General features: G+C 41.8%; 13 non-coding genes across 13 annotated transcripts; all 13 read right to left on the reverse strand.

Annotated features, from left to right (window-relative positions):
• Positions 1–264: 264 nt before the first annotated feature.
• Positions 265–336, reverse strand: trnat-ugu (transfer RNA threonine (anticodon UGU)). The gene has a single exon. It is a non-coding gene; the product is annotated as a tRNA-Thr (tRNA).
• A 467-nt stretch (positions 337–803) lies between these two features.
• Positions 804–875, reverse strand: trnaa-cgc (transfer RNA alanine (anticodon CGC)). Its single transcript has one exon. It is a non-coding gene; the product is annotated as a tRNA-Ala (tRNA).
• Positions 876–2,015: 1,140 nt separating this feature from the next.
• On the reverse strand, positions 2,016–2,087 carry trnat-cgu (transfer RNA threonine (anticodon CGU)). Its single transcript has one exon. It is a non-coding gene; the product is annotated as a tRNA-Thr (tRNA).
• A 467-nt stretch (positions 2,088–2,554) lies between these two features.
• trnaa-ugc (transfer RNA alanine (anticodon UGC)) lies at positions 2,555–2,626 on the reverse strand. The gene has a single exon. It is a non-coding gene; the product is annotated as a tRNA-Ala (tRNA).
• A 1,139-nt stretch (positions 2,627–3,765) lies between these two features.
• Positions 3,766–3,837, reverse strand: trnat-ugu (transfer RNA threonine (anticodon UGU)). Its single transcript has one exon. It is a non-coding gene; the product is annotated as a tRNA-Thr (tRNA).
• A 472-nt stretch (positions 3,838–4,309) lies between these two features.
• trnaa-cgc (transfer RNA alanine (anticodon CGC)) lies at positions 4,310–4,381 on the reverse strand. The gene has a single exon. It is a non-coding gene; the product is annotated as a tRNA-Ala (tRNA).
• Positions 4,382–5,521: 1,140 nt separating this feature from the next.
• trnat-cgu (transfer RNA threonine (anticodon CGU)) lies at positions 5,522–5,593 on the reverse strand. Its single transcript has one exon. It is a non-coding gene; the product is annotated as a tRNA-Thr (tRNA).
• Positions 5,594–6,962: 1,369 nt separating this feature from the next.
• Positions 6,963–7,034, reverse strand: trnat-cgu (transfer RNA threonine (anticodon CGU)). The gene has a single exon. It is a non-coding gene; the product is annotated as a tRNA-Thr (tRNA).
• A 467-nt stretch (positions 7,035–7,501) lies between these two features.
• On the reverse strand, positions 7,502–7,573 carry trnaa-ugc (transfer RNA alanine (anticodon UGC)). The gene has a single exon. It is a non-coding gene; the product is annotated as a tRNA-Ala (tRNA).
• A 1,140-nt stretch (positions 7,574–8,713) lies between these two features.
• On the reverse strand, positions 8,714–8,785 carry trnat-cgu (transfer RNA threonine (anticodon CGU)). The gene has a single exon. It is a non-coding gene; the product is annotated as a tRNA-Thr (tRNA).
• Positions 8,786–9,252: 467 nt separating this feature from the next.
• Positions 9,253–9,324, reverse strand: trnaa-ugc (transfer RNA alanine (anticodon UGC)). Its single transcript has one exon. It is a non-coding gene; the product is annotated as a tRNA-Ala (tRNA).
• Positions 9,325–10,469: 1,145 nt separating this feature from the next.
• Positions 10,470–10,541, reverse strand: trnat-cgu (transfer RNA threonine (anticodon CGU)). Its single transcript has one exon. It is a non-coding gene; the product is annotated as a tRNA-Thr (tRNA).
• Positions 10,542–11,008: 467 nt separating this feature from the next.
• On the reverse strand, positions 11,009–11,080 carry trnaa-ugc (transfer RNA alanine (anticodon UGC)). The gene has a single exon. It is a non-coding gene; the product is annotated as a tRNA-Ala (tRNA).
• Positions 11,081–19,353: the final 8,273 nt, after the last annotated feature.

Genomic DNA, 19,353 nt, shown 5'->3' on the forward strand with positions numbered 1-19,353 from the left:
CAGATGATTTAGCATATCTATTTCCTTCTTAGAATGTCAACATTCTGGAAAGTGGGAGTTGTGCAAAAGATAATTTAACAACTAAATAGAATCAACAGAGAAGTTGGGGAATAACGTTGGACCGCATACATGTAAAGTACTGGATCTACCATAGAGATACATCCCCTTACTATAATAGCTGTGTTGCAATATTGATACACCTTGCTTTTTCTGGAAAGTCCTCCAATAACAGCACAGGTCCATGATATCAGATGTCTTTAATACAGGCACGGACGGGATTTGAACCCATGATCTTCGGTTTACAAGACCGACGCCTTACCACTTGGCCACCATGCCACTCTACTCTACAAATTTTACATCAACATTCTGGAAAGTAGTAGTTGTGTAAATGTGAATTTGGCACACAAATAAACTCAGTGGAGAATCTTGGGATTGAACCGAGGACCTCATACATATTTTGCATGCACTCCCCCTCTGAGCTTCCATCCCATTTCATTTGCAGATAAAATGCAATATCAATACAATGTACTTTTTATATACAAAACTCCATTGAAACTACAATGAAATGATAGCAGCAATTCTTAAACCAGGTACAGACTGGGATCGAACCCATGAACTTCAGTTTTTGAAAATGACGCCATAAAAGTTGGCAACAATGCCACGTCTGTTCTATGAATGTACAAACAGGGATTGAACGCATGTTCTTCAGATTACAAGACTAAATTATTTAGCACATCTCTGTTTCCTGCTTAAAATTTCAACATTCTGTAAAGTAGGAGTTGGGTCAATGCAATAATTTTAAATGGAGAAGCTGGGGATTGAACCCAGGACTTCATACATGCGAAGCATGCGCTCTACCACTGAGCTACATCCCCTTTCTTGGAAAGAAAAAAATGTTTATTTTTTTTATTTTATTTCATTTTTATTTAACCAGGTAAGCTAGTGGAGAACAAGTTCTCCTTTAGAACTGCGACCTGGCCAAGATAAAGCAAAGCAGTGCGACACAAACAACAACACAGAGTTACAAATGGAATAAACAAGCGTACAGTCAATAACACAATAGAAAAAAAGAAAGTCTATATACAGTGTGTGCAAATGGCTTGAGGAGGTACGGCAAAAAATAGGCCATAGTAGCGAAGTAATTACAATTTAGCAAATTAATACTGGAGTGATAGATGAGCAGATGATGATGTGCAAGTAAAAATACTGGTGTGCAAAAGAGCAGAAAGTAAATAAAAACAATATGTGGATGAGGTAGGTAGATTGGGTGGGCTATTTACAGATGGGCTATGTACAGCTGCAGCGATCGGTTAGCTGCTCAGATAGCTGATGTTTAAAGTTAGTGAGGGAAATATAAGTCTCCAGCTTCAGCGATTTTTGCAATTCGTTCCAGTCATTGGCAGCAGAGAACTGGAAGGAAAGGCGGCCAAAAGAGGTGTTGGCTTTGGGGATGACCAGTGAGATATACCTGCTGTAGCGCGTGCTACTGGTCGGTGTTGTTATCGTGACCAGTGAGCTGAGATAAGGCGGAGCTTTACCTAGCATAGACTTATAGATGACCTGGAGCCAGTGGGTCTGGTGACGAATAGGTAGCGAGGGCCAGCCGAGTAGAGCATACAGGTCGCAGTGGTCATATCAATACAATTTACCTTTTCTTTACACTGTTCTAATGAATGTACATTTCCATAATATCAGCTATCTTCCATAAACGTGGAACAAGGATTGAACCAATGTGCTTCAGTTTACAGAAACAGATGATTTAGCATATCTATTTCCTTCTTAGAATGTCAACATTCTGGAAAGTGGGAGTTGTGCAAAAGATAATTTAACAACTAAATACAATCAACAGAGAAGTTGGGGATTAACGTTGGACCGCATACATGTAAAGTACTGGATCGACCATAGAGATACATCCCCTTACTATAATAGCTGTGTTGCAATATTGATACACCTTGCTTTTTCTGGAAAGTCCTCCAATAAGAGCACCTGTCCATGATATCAGATGTCTTTCATACAGGCACGGACGGGATTTGAACCCATGATCTTCGGTTTACGAGACCGACGCCTTACCACTTGGCCACCATGCCACTCTACTCTACAAGTTATACATCAACATTCTGGAAAGTAGTAGTTGTGTAAATGTGAATTTGGCACACAAATAAACTCAGTGGAGAATCTTGGGATTGAACCGAGGACCTCATACATATTTTGCATGCACTCCCCCTCTGAGCTTCCATCCCATTTCATTTGCAGATAAAATGCAATATCAATACAATGTACTTTTTATATACACCACTCCATTGAAACTACAATGAAATGATAGCAGCAATTCTTAAACCAGGTACAGACTGGGATCGAACCCATGAACTTCAGTTTTTGAAAATGACGCCATAAAAGTTGGCAACAATGCCACTTCTGTTCTATAAATGTACAAACAGGGATTGAACGCATGTTCTTCAGATTACAAGACTAAATTATTTAGCACATCTCTGTTTCCTGCTTAAAATTTCAACATTCTGTAAAGTAGGAGTTGGGTCAATGCAATAATTTTCAATGGAGAAGCTGGGGATTGAACCCAGGACCTCATACATGCAAAGCATGCGCTCTACCACTGAGCTACATCCCCTTTCTTGTAAATAAAAAAATGTTTCTTCTTTTATTGTATTTCATCTTAATTTAACCAGGTAAGCTAGTGGAGAACAAGTTCTCCTTTAGAACTGCGACCTGGCCAAGATAAAGCAAAGCAGTGCGACACAAACAACAACATAGAGTTACAAATGGAATAAACAAGCGTACAGTCAATAACACACTAGAAAAAAAGAAAGTCTATATACAGTGTGTGCAAATGGCATGAGGAGGTACGGCAAAAAATAGGCCATAGTAGCGAAGTAATTACAATTTAGCAAATTAATACTGGAGTGATAGATGAGCAGATGATGATGTGCAAGTAAAAATACTGGTGTGCAAAAGAGCAGAAAGTAAATAAAAACAATATGTGGATGAGGTAGGTAGATTGGGTGGGCTATTTACAGATGGGCTATGTACAGCTGCAGCGATCGGTTAGCTGCTCAGATAGCTGATGTTTAAAGTTAGTGAGGGAAATATAAGTCTCCAGCTTCAGCGATTTTTGCAATTCGTTCAAGTCATTGGCAGCAGAGAACTGGAAGGAAAGGCGGCCAAAAGAGGTGTTGGCTTTGGGGATGACCAGTGAGATATACCTGCTGTAGCGCGTGCTACGGGTCGGTGTTTTTATCGTGACCAGTGAGCTGAGATAAGGCGGAGCTTTACCTAGCATAGACTTATAGATGACCTGGAGCCAGTGGGTCTGGTGACGAATAGGTAGCGAGGGCCAGCCGACTAGAGCATACAGGTCGCAGTGGTCATTTCAATACAATTTACCTTTTCTTTACACTGTTCTAATGAATGTACATTTCCATAATATCAGCTATCTTCCATAAACGTGGAACAAGGATTGAACCAATGTGCTTCAGTTTACAGAAACAGATGATTTAGCATATCTATTTCCTTCTTAGAATGTCAACATTCTGGAAAGTGGGAGTTGTGCAAAAGATAATTTAACAACTAAATAGAATCAACAGAGAAGTTGGGGAATAACGTTGGACCGCATACATGTAAAGTACTGGATCTACCATAGAGATACATCCCCTTACTATAATAGCTGTGTTGCAATATTGATACACCTTGCTTTTTCTGGAAAGTCCTCCAATAACAGCACAGGTCCATGATATCAGATGTCTTTAATACAGGCACGGACGGGATTTGAACCCATGATCTTCGGTTTACAAGACCGACGCCTTACCACTTGGCCACCATGCCACTCTACTCTACTCTACAAATTTTACATCAACATTCTGGAAAGTAGTAGTTGTGTAAATGTGAATTTGGCACACAAATAAACTCAGTGGAGAATCTTGGGATTGAACCGAGGACCTCATACATATTTTGCATGCACTCCCCCTCTGAGCTTCCATCCCATTTCATTTGCAGATAAAATGCAATATCAATACAATGTACTTTTTATATACAAAACTCCATTGAAACTACAATGAAATGATAGCAGCAATTCTTAAACCAGGTACAGACTGGGATCGAACCCATGAACTTCAGTTTTTGAAAATGACGCCATAAAAGTTGGCAACAATGCCACGTCTGTTCTATGAATGTACAAACAGGGATTGAACGCATGTTCTTCAGATTACAAGACTAAATTATTTAGCACATCTCTGTTTCCTGCTTAAAATTTCAACATTCTGTAAAGTAGGAGTTGGGTCAATGCAATAATTTTAAATGGAGAAGCTGGGGATTGAACCCAGGACTTCATACATGCGAAGCATGCGCTCTACCACTGAGCTACATCCCCTTTCTTGGAAAGAAAAAAATGTTTATTTTTTTTATTTTATTTCATTTTTATTTAACCAGGTAAGCTAGTGGAGAACAAGTTCTCCTTTAGAACTGCGACCTGGCCAAGATAAAGCAAAGCAGTGCGACACAAACAACAACACAGAGTTACAAATGGAATAAACAAGCGTACAGTCAATAACACAATAGAAAAAAAGAAAGTCTATATACAGTGTGTGCAAATGGCTTGAGGAGGTACGGCAAAAAATAGGCCATAGTAGCGAAGTAATTACAATTTAGCAAATTAATACTGGAGTGATAGATGAGCAGATGATGATGTGCAAGTAAAAATACTGGTGTGCAAAAGAGCAGAAAGTAAATAAAAACAATATGTGGATGAGGTAGGTAGATTGGGTGGGCTATTTACAGATGGGCTATGTACAGCTGCAGCGATCGGTTAGCTGCTCAGATAGCTGATGTTTAAAGTTAGTGAGGGAAATATAAGTCTCCAGCTTCAGCGATTTTTGCAATTCGTTCCAGTCATTGGCAGCAGAGAACTGGAAGGAAAGGCGGCCAAAAGAGGTGTTGGCTTTGGGGATGACCAGTGAGATATACCTGCTGTAGCGCGTGCTACTGGTCGGTGTTGTTATCGTGACCAGTGAGCTGAGATAAGGCGGAGCTTTACCTAGCATAGACTTATAGATGACCTGGAGCCAGTGGGTCTGGTGACGAATAGGTAGCGAGGGCCAGCCGAGTAGAGCATACAGGTCGCAGTGGTCATATCAATACAATTTACCTTTTCTTTACACTGTTCTAATGAATGTACATTTCCATAATATCAGCTATCTTCCATAAACGTGGAACAAGGATTGAACCAATGTGCTTCAGTTTACAGAAACAGATGATTTAGCATATCTATTTCCTTCTTAGAATGTCAACATTCTGGAAAGTGGGAGTTGTGCAAAAGATAATTTAACAACTAAATACAATCAACAGAGAAGTTGGGGATTAACGTTGGACCGCATACATGTAAAGTACTGGATCGACCATAGAGATACATCCCCTTACTATAATAGCTGTGTTGCAATATTGATACACCTTGCTTTTTCTGGAAAGTCCTCCAATAAGAGCACCTGTCCATGATATCAGATGTCTTTCATACAGGCACGGACGGGATTTGAACCCATGATCTTCGGTTTACGAGACCGACGCCTTACCACTTGGCCACCATGCCACTCTACTCTACAAGTTATACATCAACATTCTGGAAAGTAGTAGTTTTGTAAATGTGAATTTGGCACACAAATAAACTCAGTGGAGAATCTTGGTATTGAACCGAGGACGTCATACGTATTTTGCATGCACTCCCCCTCTGAGCTTCCATCCCATTTCATTTGCAGATAAAATGCAATATCAATACAATGTACTTTTTATATACACCACTCCATTGAAACTACAATGAAATGATAGCAGCAATTCTTAAACCAGGTACAGACTGGGATCGAACCCATGAACTTCAGTTTTTGAAAATGACGCCATAAAAGTTGGCAACAATGCCACGTCTGTTCTATGAATGTACAAACAGGGATTGAACGCATGTTCTTCAGATTACAAGACTAAATTATTTAGCACATCTCTGTTTCCTGCTTAAAATTTCAACATTCTGTAAAGTAGGAGTTGGGTCAATGCAATAATTTTAAATGGAGAAGCTGGGGATTGAACCCAGGACCTCATACATGCGAAGCATTAACACTGGAGTGATAGATGAGCAGATGATGATGTGCAAGTAGAAATTCTGGTGTGCAAAAGAGCAGAAAGTAAATAAAAACAATATGTGGATGAGGTAGGTAGATTGGGTGGGCTATTTACAGATGGGCTATGTACCGCTGCAGCGATCGGTTAGCTGCTCAGATAGCTGATGTTAAAAGTTAGTGAGGGAAATATAAGTCTCCAGCTTCAGCGATTTTTGCAATTCGTTCCAGTCATTGGCAGCAGAGAACTGGAAGGAAAGGCGGCCAAAGGAGGTGTTGGCTTTGGGGATGACCAGTGAGATATACCTGCTGGAGCGCGTGCTACGGGTGGGTATTGTTATCGTGACCAGTGAGCTGAGATAAGGCGGAGCTTTACCTAGCATAGACTAATAGATGACCTGGAGCCAGTGGGTCTGGTGACGAATAGGTAGCGAGGGCCAGCCGACTAGAGCATTCAGGTCGCAGTGGTCATATCAATACAATTTACCTTTTCTTACCCTGTTCTAATGAATGTACATTTCCATAATATCAGCTATCTTCCATAAACGTGGAACAAGGATTGAACCCATGTGCTTCAGTTTACAGAAACAGATGATTTAGCATATCTATTTCCTTCTTAGAATGTCAACATTCTGGAAAGTGGGAGTTGTGGAAAAGATAATTTAACAACTAAATACAATCAACAGAGAAGTTGGGGATTAACATTGGACCGCATACATGTGAAGTACTGGATCTACCATAGAGATACATCCCCTTACTATATTAGCTGTCTTGCAATACTGATACTCGTTGCTTTTTCTGGAAAGTCCTCCAATAAGAGCACAGGTCCATGATATCAGATGTCTTTCATACAGGCACGGACGGGACTTGAACCCTTGATCTTCGGTTTACGAGACCGACGCCTTACCACTTGGCCACCATGCCACTCTACTCTACAAATTATACATTAACATTCTGGAAAGTAGTAGTTGTGTAAATGTGAATTTGGCACACAAATAAACTCAGTGGAGAATCTTGGGATTGAACCGAGGACCTCATACATATTTTGCATGCACTCCCCCTCTGAGCTTCCATCCCATTTCATTTGCAGATAAAATGCAATATCAATACAATGTACTTTTTATATACACCACTCCATTGAAACTACAATAAAATGATAGCAGCAATTCTTAAACCAGATACAGACTGGGATCGAACCCATGAACTTCAGTTTTTGAAAATGACGCCATAAAAGTTGGCAACAATGCCACTTCTGTTCTATAAATGTACAAACAGGGATTGAACGCATGTTCTTCAGATTACAAGACCAAATTATTTAGCACATCTCTGTTTCCTGCTTAAAATTTCAACATTCTGTAAAGTAGGAGTTGGCTCAATGCAACAATTTTAAATGGAGAAGCTGGGGATTGAACCCAGGACCTCATACATGCAAAGCATGCGCTCTACCACTGAGCTACATCCCCTTTCTTGGAAAGAAAAAAATGTTTCTTTTTTAAAATTTTATTTCATCTTTATTTAACCAGGTAAGCCAGTGGAGAACAAGTTCTCATTTAGAACTGCGACCTGGCCAAGATAAAGCAAAGCAGTGCGACACAAACAACAACACAGTGTTACAAATGGAATAAACAAGCGTACAGTCAATATCACAATAGAAAAAAAGAAAATCTATATACAGTGTGTGCAAATGGCATGAGGAGGTAAGGCAATTAATAGGCCATAGTAGCGAAGTAATTACAATTTAGCAAATTAATACTGGAGTGATAGATGAGCAGATGATGATGTGCAAGTAAAAATACTGGTGTGCAAAAGAGCAGAAAGTAAATAAAAGCAATATGTGGATGAGGTAGGTAGATTGGGTGGGCTATTTACAGATGGGCTATGTACAGCTGCAGCGATCGGTTAGCTGCTCAGATAGCTGATGTTAAAAGTTAGTGAGGGATATATAAGTCTCCAGCTTCAGCGATTTTTGCAATTCGTTCCAGTCATTGGCAGCAGAGAACTGGAAGGAAAGGCGGCCAAAAGAGGTGTTGGCTTTGGGGATGACCAGTGAGATATACCTGCTGTAGCGCGTGCTACGGGATGGTGTTGTTATCGTGACCAGTGAGCTGAGATAAGGCGGAGTTTTACCTAGCATAGACTTATAGATGACCTGGAGCCAGTGGGTCTGGTGACAAATAGGTAGCGATGGCCAGCCGACTAGAGAATTCAGGTCGCAGTGGTCATATCAATACAATTTACCTTTTCTTACCCTGTTCTAATGAATGTACATTTCCATAATATCAGCTATCTTCCATAAACGTGGAACAAGGATTGAACCCTTGTGCTTCAGTTTACAGAAACAGATGATTTAGCATATCTATTTCCTTCTTAGAATGTCAACATTCTGGAAAGTGGGAGTTGTGGAAAAGATAATTTAACAACTAAATACAATCAACAGAGAAGTTGGGGATTAACATTGGACCGCATACATGTAAAGTACTGGATCTACCATAGAGATACATCCCCTTACTATATTAGCTGTCTTGCAATTCTGATACTCGTTGCTTTTTCTGGAAAGTCCTCCAATAAGAGCACAGGTCCATGATATCAGATGTCTTTCATACAGGCACGGACGGGACTTGAACCCATGATCTTCGGTTTACGAGACCAACGCCTTACCACTTAGCCACCATGCCACTCTACTCTAGAAATTATACATCAACATTCTGGAAAGTAGTAGTTGTTCAAATGTGAATTTGGCACACAAATAAACTCAGTGGAGAATCTTGGTATTGAACCGAGGACCTCATACATATTTTGCATGCACTCCCCCTCTGAGCTTCCATCCCATTTCATTTGCAGATAAAATGCAATATCAATACAATGTACTTTTTATATACACCACTCCATTGAAACTACAATGAAATGATAGCAGCAATTCTTAAACCAGATACAGACTGGGATCGAACCCATGAACTTCAGTTTTTGAAAATGACGCCATAAAAGTTGGCAACAATGCCACTTCTGTTCTATAAATGTACAAACAGGGATTGAACGCATGTTCTTCAGATTACAAGACCAAATTATTTAGCACATCTCTGTTTCCTGCTTAAAATGTCAACATTCTGTAAAGTAGGAGTTGGGTCAATGCAATAATTTTAAATGGAGAAGCTGGGGATTGAACCCAGGACCTCATACATGCAAAGCATGCGCTCTACCACTGAGCTACATCCCCTTTCTAGTAAAGGATTTATTATTTATTTTTATTTATTTATTTTTTTTCATCTTTATTTAACCAGGTAAGCCAGTGGAGAACAAGTTCTCATTTAGAACTGCGACCTGGCCAAGATAAAGCAAAGCAGTGCGACACAAACAACAACATAGAGTTACAAATGGAATAAACAAGCGTACAGTCAATAACACAATAGAAAAAAAGAAAGTCTATATTCAGTGTGTGCAAATGGCATGAGGAGGTAAGATAATAAATAGGCCATAGTAGTGAAGTAATTACAATTTAGCAAATTAACACTGGAGTGATAGATGAGCAGATGATGATGTGCAAGTAAAAATACTGGTGTGCAAAAGAGCAGAAAGTAAATAAAAGCAATATGTGGATGAGGTAGGTAGATTGGGTGGGCTATTTACAGATGGGCTATGTACAGCTGCAGCGATCGGTTAGCTGCTCAGATAGCTGATGTTAAAAGTTAGTGAGGGATATATAAGTCTCCAGCTTCAGCGATTTTTGCAATTTGTTCCAGTCATTGGCAGCAGAGAACTGGAAGGAAAGGAGGCCAAAGGAGGTGTTGGCTTTGGGGATGACCAGTGAGATATACCTGCTGGAGCGTGTGCTTTGGGTGGGTGTTGTTATCGTGACCAGTGAGCTGAGATAAGGCGGAGCTTTACCTAGCATAGACTTATAGATGACCTGGAGCCAGTGGGTCTGGTGACGAATAGGTAGCGAGAGCCAGCCGACTAGAGCATTCAGGTCGCAGTGGTCATATCAATACAATTTACCTTTTCTTTACACTGTTTTAATGAATGTACATTTCCATAATATCAGCTATCTTCCATAAACGTCGAACAAGGATTGAACCCATGTGCTTCAGTTTACAGAAACAGATGATTTAGCATATCTATTTCCTTCTTAGAATGTCAACATTCTGGAAAGTGGGAGTTGTGCAAAAGATAATTTAACAACTAAATACACTCAACAGAGAAGTTGGGGATTAACGTTGGACCGCATACATGTAAAGTACTGGCTCTACCATAGAGATACATCCCCTTACTATAATAGCTGTGTTGCAATATTGATACAACTTGCTTTTTCTGGAAAGTCCTCAAAGTAAAGCACAGGTCCATGATATCAGATGTCTTAAATACAGGCACGGACAGGACTTGAACCCATGATCTTCGGTTTACGAGGCCGACGCCTTACCACTTGGCCACCATGCCACTCTACTCTACAAATTATACATTAACATTCTGGAAAGTAGTAGTTGTGTAAATGTGAATTTGGCACACAAATAAACTCAGTGGAGAATCTTGGGATTGAACCGAGGACCTCATACATATTTTGCATGCACTCCCCCTCTGAGCTTCTTTCCCATTTCATTTGCAGATAAAATGCAATATCAATACAATGTACTTTTTATATACACCACTCCATTGAAACTACAATGAAATGATAGCAGCAATTCTTAAACCAGGTACAGACTGGGATCGAACACATGAACTTCAGTTTTTGAAAATGACGCCATAAAAGTTGGCAACAATGCCTCTTCTGTTCTATAAATGTACAAACAGGGATTGGACGCATGTTCTTCAGATTACAAGACCAAATTATTTAGCACATCTCTGTTTCCTGCTTAGAATTTCAACATCCTGTAAAGTAGGAGTTGGGTCAATGCAATAATTTTAAATGGAGAAGCTAGGGATTGAACCCAGGACCGCATACATGCAAAGCATGCGCTCTACCACTGAGCTACATCCCCTTTCTGGGAAAGAAAAAAATGTTTCTATTTTTAATTTTATTTCATCTTATTTAACCAGGTAAGCCAGTGAAGAACAAGTTCTCATTTAGAACTGCGACCTGGCCAAGATAAAGCAAAGCAGTGCGACACAAACAACAACACAGTGTTACAAATGGAATAAACAAGCGTACAGTCAATAACACAATAGAAAAGAAGAAAGTCTATATACAGTGTGTGCAAATGGCATGAGGAGGTACGGCAATAAATAGGCCATAGTAGCGAAGTAATTACAATTTAGCAAATTAATACTGGAGTGATAGATGAGCAGATGATGATGTGCAAGCAGAAATACTGGTGTGCAAAAGAGCAGAAAGTAAATAAAAACAATATGGGGATCAAATCAAATCAAATTGATTTATATAGCCCTTCGTATATCAGCTGAAATCTCAAAGTGCTGTACAGAAACCCAGCCTAAAACCCCAAACAGCAAGCAATGCATGTGAAAGAGGCACGGTGGCTAGGAAAAAACTCCCTAGGAAAAACTCCCTAGAAAGGCCAAAAACCTAGGAAGAAACCTAGAGAGGAACCAGGCTATGAGGGGTGGCCAGTCCTCTTCTGGCTGTGCCGGGTGGATATTATAACAGAACATGGTCAAGATGTTAAAATGTTCATAAATGACCAGCATGGTCAAATAATAATAATCATTGTAGTTGTCGAGGGTGCAACAAGCACGTCCGGTGAACAGGTCAGGGTTCCGTAGCCGCAGGCAGAACAGTTGAAACTGGAGCAGCAGCATGGCCAGGTGGACTGGGGACAGCAAGGAGTCATCATGCCAGGTAGTCCCGAGGCATGGTCCTAGGGCTCAGGTCCTCTGAGAGAAAGAAAGAAAGAGAGAAAGAGAGAATTAGAGAGAGCATATTTAAATTCACACAGGACACCGGATAAGACAAGAGAAATACTCCAGATGAAACAGACTGACCCTAGCCCCCCCGGCACATAAACTACTGCAGCATAAATACTGGAGGCTGAGACAGGAGGGATCAGAAGACACTGTGGCCCCATCCGATGATACCCCCGGACAGGGCCAAACAGACAGGATATAACCCCACCCACTTTGCCAAAGCACAGCCCCCACACCACTAGAGGGATGTCTACAACCACCAACTTTACCGTCCGAAGACAAGGCCGAGTATAGCCCACAAAAATCTCCGCCATGGCACAACCCAAGGGGGGGCGCCAACCCAGACAGGAAGACCACGTCAGTGACTCAACCCACTCAAGTGACGCACCCCTCCCATGGACGGCATGGAAGAACACAAGTAAGTCAGTGACTCAGCCCCTGTAATAGGGTTAGAGGCAGAGAATCCCAGTGGAAAGAGGGGAACCGGCAAGGCAGAGACAGCAAGGGCGGTTCGTTGCTCCAGCCTTTCCGTTCACCTTCACACTCCTGGGCCAGACTACACTTAATCATAGGACCTACTGAAGAGATAAGTCTTCAGTAAAGACTTAAAGGTTGAGACTGAGTCTGCGTCTCTCTCACATGGGTAGGCAGACTATTCCATAAAAAATTGAGCTCTATAGGAGAAAGCCCTACCTCCAGCCGTTTGCTTAGAAATTCTAGGGACAATTAGGAGGCCTGCGTCTTGTGACCGTAGCGTACGTGTAGGTATGTACGGCAGGACCAATCGGAAAGATAGGTAGGAGCAAGCCCATGTAATGCTTTGTAGGTTAGCAGTAAAACCTTGAAATCAGCCCTTGCCTTAACAGGAAGCCAGTGTAGGGAGGCTAGCACTGGAGTAATATGATCAAATTTTTTGGTTCTAGTCAGGATTCTAGCAGCCGTATTTAGCACTAACTGAAGTTTGTTTAGTGCTTTATCCGGGTAGCCGGAAAGTAGAGCATTGCAGTAGTCCAGCCTAGAAGTAACAAAAGCAAGTGTGATTGTGTGATTCCCCTCTTGGACAGACTACAACATACAATATGAATTAACTGGTCGCACATTTGGCAGGAGGTTAGGAAGTACAGCTCAGTTTCCACCTCATTTTGTGGGCAGTGTTGCACATAGCCTGTCTTCTCTTGAGAGCCATGTCTGCCGACGACGGCCTTTCTCAATAGCACGGCTATGCTCACTGAGTCTGTACATAGTCAAAGCTTTCCTTAGGTTTGGGTCAGTCACAGTGGTCAGGTATTCTGCCACTGTGTACTCTCTGATTAGGGACAAATAGCATTCTAGTTTGCTCTGTTATTTTTTTGTTAACTCTTTCCAATGTGTCTAGTAATTATCTTTTTGTTATCTCATGGTTTGGTTGGGTCTAATTGTGTTGCTGTCCTGGGGCTCTGTGGGGTGTGTTTGTGTTTGTGAACAGAGCCCCAGGACCAGCTTGCAGAGGGGACTCTTCTGTCTGTCTGTCTGTCTGTCTGTCTGTCTGTCTGTCTGTCTGTCTGTCTGTGTATGTGTGTGTGTCTCTCTCTTTCTGTCTCTCTTTCTGTCTGTCTCTCTCTCTCTCTCTCTCGTCACACACACAGATCAGAGGCTAATAATATCACCTGCTAATTCAAACAGTTGGAAACTACAAACAAACAGAAAGAGAGAAGAGAAGACATCAATGTAGTTATTGATCCTCCATATAGACTATGATGTATTGTTGTGTAGTTATTGATCCTCCATATAGACTATGATGTATTACTGTGTAGTTATTGATCCTCCATATAGACTATGATGTATTGTTGTGTAGTTATTGATCCTCCATATAGACTATGATGTATTGTTGTGTAGTTATTGATCCTCCATATAGACTATGATGTATTACTGTGTAGTTATTGATCCTCCATATAGACTATGATGTATTGTTGTGTAGTTATTGATCCTCCATATAGACTATGATGTATTGTTGTGTAGTTATTGATCCACCATATAGGACTATGATGTATTTGTTGTGTAGTTATTGATCCTCCATATAGACTATGATGTATTGTTGTGTAGTTATTGATCCTCCATATAGACTATGATGTATTGTTGTGTAGTTATTGATCCACCATATAGACTATGATGTATTGTTGTGTAGTTATTGATCCTCCATATAGACTATGATGTATTGTTGTGTAGTTATTGATCCTCCATATAGACTATGATGTATTGTTGTGTAGTTATTGATCCACCATATAGACTATGATGTATTGTTGTGTAGTTATTGATCCTCCATATAAACTATGATGTATTGTTGTGTAGTTATTGATCCTCTATATAGACTATGATGTATTGTTGTGTAGTTATTGATCCTCCATATAGACTATGATGTATTGTTGTGTAGTTATTGGTCCTCCATATAGAATATGATGTATTGTTGTGTAGTTATTGATCCTCCATATAAACTATGATGTATTGTTGTGTAGTTATTGATCCTCCATATAGACTATGATGTATTGTTGTGTAGTTATTGATCCTCCATATAGACTATGATGTATTGTTGTGTAGTTATTGATCCTCTATATAGACTATGATGTATTGTTGTGTAGTTATTGATCCTCCATATAAACTATGATGTATTGTTGTGTAGTTATTGGTCCTCCATATAGACTATGATGTATTGTTGTGTAGTTATTGATCCTCCATATAGACTATGATGTATTGTTGTCCTGGTTTGTCTAGTTATTCTCCATTGTAAATGTTTTTAGCCAGCGTTAGACAGAACGTGGGTCCAGGAAACTGGAAAATATTGAAGACTAAACCGGTTATGTTTATTTGTTAAACTTTTTTTAATTTATTTAACCTTTATTTAACTAGGCAAGTCAATTAAGAACAAATTCTTATTTACAATGACCGCCTAACACCGGCCCAACCCGGACGACGCCGGGTCAATTGTGCGCCGCCCCCGTGGGACTCCCAATCCCGGCCCGTTGTGATACAGCCTGGATAGCAGGCTATAATAATATATTCCATTATCTTTCATTTGGTAGGATATTCTAGAGCGTATGCCGTAGCAAGTGTCATGTTTTAAAACACATTTATGTTACAATTATTATGCCATCAACGAACGTAGATCTATGAAATGTACGTCTTGAAACAGACTCAGTTGCCGGTTCATGTTCTTTAACAGTTCTACCAGCTCGTTACGATGTAGGACGAGGTCTTCAACGAGGAGCCGAGAGGAAGCTAATGTGTTGTTAGTGTAATGTGGGGATTTGACCACAGGGTGGTGCTGTTGCCTCAGATATGATTCTGTGTGTTAGTGTAATGTGGGGATTTGACCACAGGGTGGTGCTGTGTTACATTTTACATTTTAGTCATTTAGCAGACACTCTTATCCAGAGTGTCTTACAGTAGTGAATGCATACATTTCATACAATTTCATACATTTTTTTTTTCTTTCTGTGCTGTTGTCTCACATATGATTCTGTGTTGTTAGTGTAATGTGGGGATTTGACCACAGGGTGGTGCTGTTTTCTCACATATGATTCTGTGTGTTAGTGTAATGTGGGGATTTGACCACAGGGTGGTGCTGTTTTCTCACATATGATTCTGTGTTGTTAGTGTAATGTGGGGATTTGACCACAGGGTGGTGCTGTTGTCTCACATATGATTCTGTGTAGTTAGTGTAATGTGGGGATTTGACCACAGGGTGGTGCTGTTGTCAGTGAGGAGCCGAGAGGTAGCTAACGTGTGGGATGTATAATGTGAATTACCATATTGGTCGATTCAATGAATTATTATTGTTGTTGTTGTTATTATTATTATCATGTTATTTTGTTTGTTCTTCTGATTGTCATGATCATAATCACAGCCCTGTAGGATATCCACCTAGTTATGACCCATCAAATAGGGCTATTACACTTACACACACACACACACACACACACACACACACACACACACACACACTCTCTCTCCTCTCTCCCTCTCTTCCTCGCCTCTCTCGCATCTCTCCTCTCTCACTCACACACAATAGATATTCACCACAACACACACACACACACACAACACACACACACACACACACACACACACACACACGGGGCTCCCCGAGTGGCACAGCGGTTTAAGGCACTTCATCTCAGTGCTAGAGGCGTCACTACAGACACTGGTTCGATTCCAAGCTGTATCACAACCGGCTGGTGTAGGCCGTCATTATAAATAATAATTTGTTCTTAACTGACTTGCCTAGTTAAATAAAAACACACAGCAAGAGAGAGAGTCACTCGTGATCTCGTTAACTACCGGGCTCGGTTTTAACGCGCTGTTTCGTTCATCGATCCGCGTCTCTTTAAAAAAACTCCTTTCTAGCGCGGTATTCTCTCACTCACAACACACACACACACACACACGGTCCCCGCTCGATCCTAATCCCACGCTATGTAGACAGGTTCAGAATCAAGAGAGCGCGTTTTCTGGGAAGACGTGGCGTGAACTGATTAGAGTTTTTCTCTCCCGGTTACGGACAACATTTGAGAGGGAGGAAAAGAAAGCCGAACCGAGGAAAAAACAAATGTCTAGACTTCTCTAAGACAACCATCATGGACTCTTCTCTCCTCTCAGTCGTTACGCTGTTCGTTGTTTTCACCTCCTCTTCCTTCTCTCTTTCCTCCTCCGACGTCGTTCCCTCTCCTTCCTTCATTCTACCGTTTACCGACTGTATTCCAGAGCCGCGGGAGGGACCGGTTCTACCAGGGAGCCGTGGACGTAAACGGAGCTCCGGTAGCGGTGTGTATGAGGTGGAGCGAGGTTAGCGGGGTTTGAGGAGCGCTATCCCGGTAAAGGACTAGGATCATAACCGGTGTTGTCGGAATCCGGACGACAGAATCAGACCCTGGTGTTTCTTCAGGAACCGCGCGGCAGAACCGCCGGGGCTACTGCGACTGTAAACAGGTAGAGGAAGGAGAGGAGAGAGAGAGGTGTGTGGTGTGTGTGTGGTGTGTGTGTGTGTGTTGTGTGTGTGTGGTGTGTGTGTGTGTGGCAACAGCGGCATGTCTCAGCAGATGGAAGCATCTCATTAATATTGAGGTATGTGTCTGGCTAGAAGAAGAAACGTCCTGAGGCATGTTTTAAAATGTAGGGGGGAGACTCTACCAATATAGACAAGCTGCCAGTCATTAGGGGGAGACTTTTTCTTTTTTTTTACCAATATAGACAAGCTGCCAGTCATTAGGGGGGAGACTCTACCAATATAGACAAGCTGCCAGTCATTAGGGGTGAGACTCTACCAATATAGAACAGCTGCCAGTCATTAGGGGGAGACCTTACCAATATAGACAAGCTGCCAGTCATTAGGGGGAGACTCTACCAATATAGACAAGCCTGCCAGTTCATTAGGGGGAGGACTCTACCAATATAGACAAGCTGCCAGTCATTAGGGGGAGACTCTACCAATATAGACAAGCTGGCCAGTCATTAGGGGGAGGCTCTACCAATATAGACAAGCTGCCAGTCATTAGGGGGAGGACTCTACCAATATAGACAAGCTGCAGTCATTAGGGGGGAGACTCTACCAATATAGACAAGCTGCCAGTCATTAGGGGGAGACTCTACCAATATAGACAAGCTGCCAGTCATTAGGGGGAGACTCTACCAATATAGACAAGCTGCCAGTCATTAGGGGGAGACTCTACCAATATAGACAAGCTGCCAGTCATTAGGGGGAGACTCTACCAATATAGACAAGCTGCCAGTCATTAGGGGGGAGACTCTAACAATACAGACAAGCTGCCAGTCATTAGGGGGGAGACTCTACCAATATAGACAAGCTGCCAGTCATTAGGGGGGAGACTCTACCAATATAGACAAGCTGCAGTCATTAGGGGGAGACTCTACCAATATAGACAAGCTGCCAGTCATTAGGGGGGAGACTCTACCAATATAGACAAGCTGCCAGTCATTAGGGGGGAGACTCTACCAATATAGACAAGCTGCCAGTCATTAGGGGGAGACTCTACCAATATAGACAAGCTGCCAGTCATTAGGGGGAGACTCTACCAATATAGACAAGCTGCCAGTCATTAGGGGGAGACTCTACCAATATAGACAAGCTGCCAGTCATTAGGGGGGGACTCTACCAATATAGACAAGCTGCCAGTCATTAGGGGAGACTCTACCAATATAGACAAGCTGCCAGTCATTAGGGGGAGACTCTACCAATATAGACAAGCTGCCAGTCATTAGGGGGCGACTCTACCATATAGACAAGCTGCCAGTCATTGGGGGAGACTCTACCAATATAGACAAGCTGCCAGTCATTAGGGGGAGACTCTACCAATATAGACAAGCTGCCAGTCATTAGGGGGAGACTCTACCAATATAGACAAGCTGCCAGTCATTAGGGGGGAGACTCTACCAATATAGACAAGCTGCCAGTCATTAGGGGGAGACTCTACCAATAGACAAGCTGCCGGTCATTAGGGGGAGACTCTACCAATATAGACAAGCTGCCAGTCATTAGGGGGGGACTCTACCAATATAGACAAGCTGCCAGTCATTAGGGGGAGACTCTACCAATATAGACAAGCTGCCAGTCATTAGGGGGAGACTCTACCAATATAGACAAGCTGCCAGTCATTAGGGGGAGACTCTACCAAATAGACAAGCTGCCAGTCATTAGGGGAGACTACCATATAGACAAGCTGCCAGTCATTAGGGGGAGACTCTACCAATAAGACAAGCTGCCAGTCATTAGGGGGAGACTCTACCAATATAGACAAGCTGCCAGTCATTAGGGGGAGACTCTACCAATATAGACAAGCTGCCAGTCATTAGGGGGGAGACTCTACCAATATAGACAAGCTGCCAGTCATTAGGGGGAGACTCTACCAATAAGACAAGCTGCCAGTCATTAGGGGGAGACTCTACCAATATAGACAAGCTGCCAGTCATTAGGGGGAGACTCTACCAATATAGACAAGCTGCCAGTATTAGGGGGGAGACTCTACCAATATAGACAAGCTGCCAGTCATTAGGGGAGACTTACCAATATAGACAAGCTGCCAGTCATTAGGGGGAGACTCCAATATAGACAAGCTGCCAGTCATTAGGGGGAGACTCTACCAATATAGACAAGCTGCCAGTCATTAGGGGGGAGACTCAACCAATATAGACAATGCCAGTCATTAGGGGGAGACTCTACCAATATAGACAAGCTGCCAATTAGGGGGAGACTCTACCAATATAGACAAGCTGCCAGTCATTAGGGGGAGACTCTACCAATATGACAAGCTGCCATTCATTAGGGGAGACTCAACCAATATAGACAAGCTACCAGTCATTAGGGGGAGACTCTACCAATATAGACAAGCTGCCAGTCATTAGG

Source organism: Salmo trutta, unplaced genomic scaffold (assembly GCF_901001165.1).
Source record: "Salmo trutta unplaced genomic scaffold, fSalTru1.1, whole genome shotgun sequence".
In the NCBI taxonomy this organism is placed as follows: Eukaryota; Metazoa; Chordata; class Actinopteri; order Salmoniformes; family Salmonidae; genus Salmo; species Salmo trutta.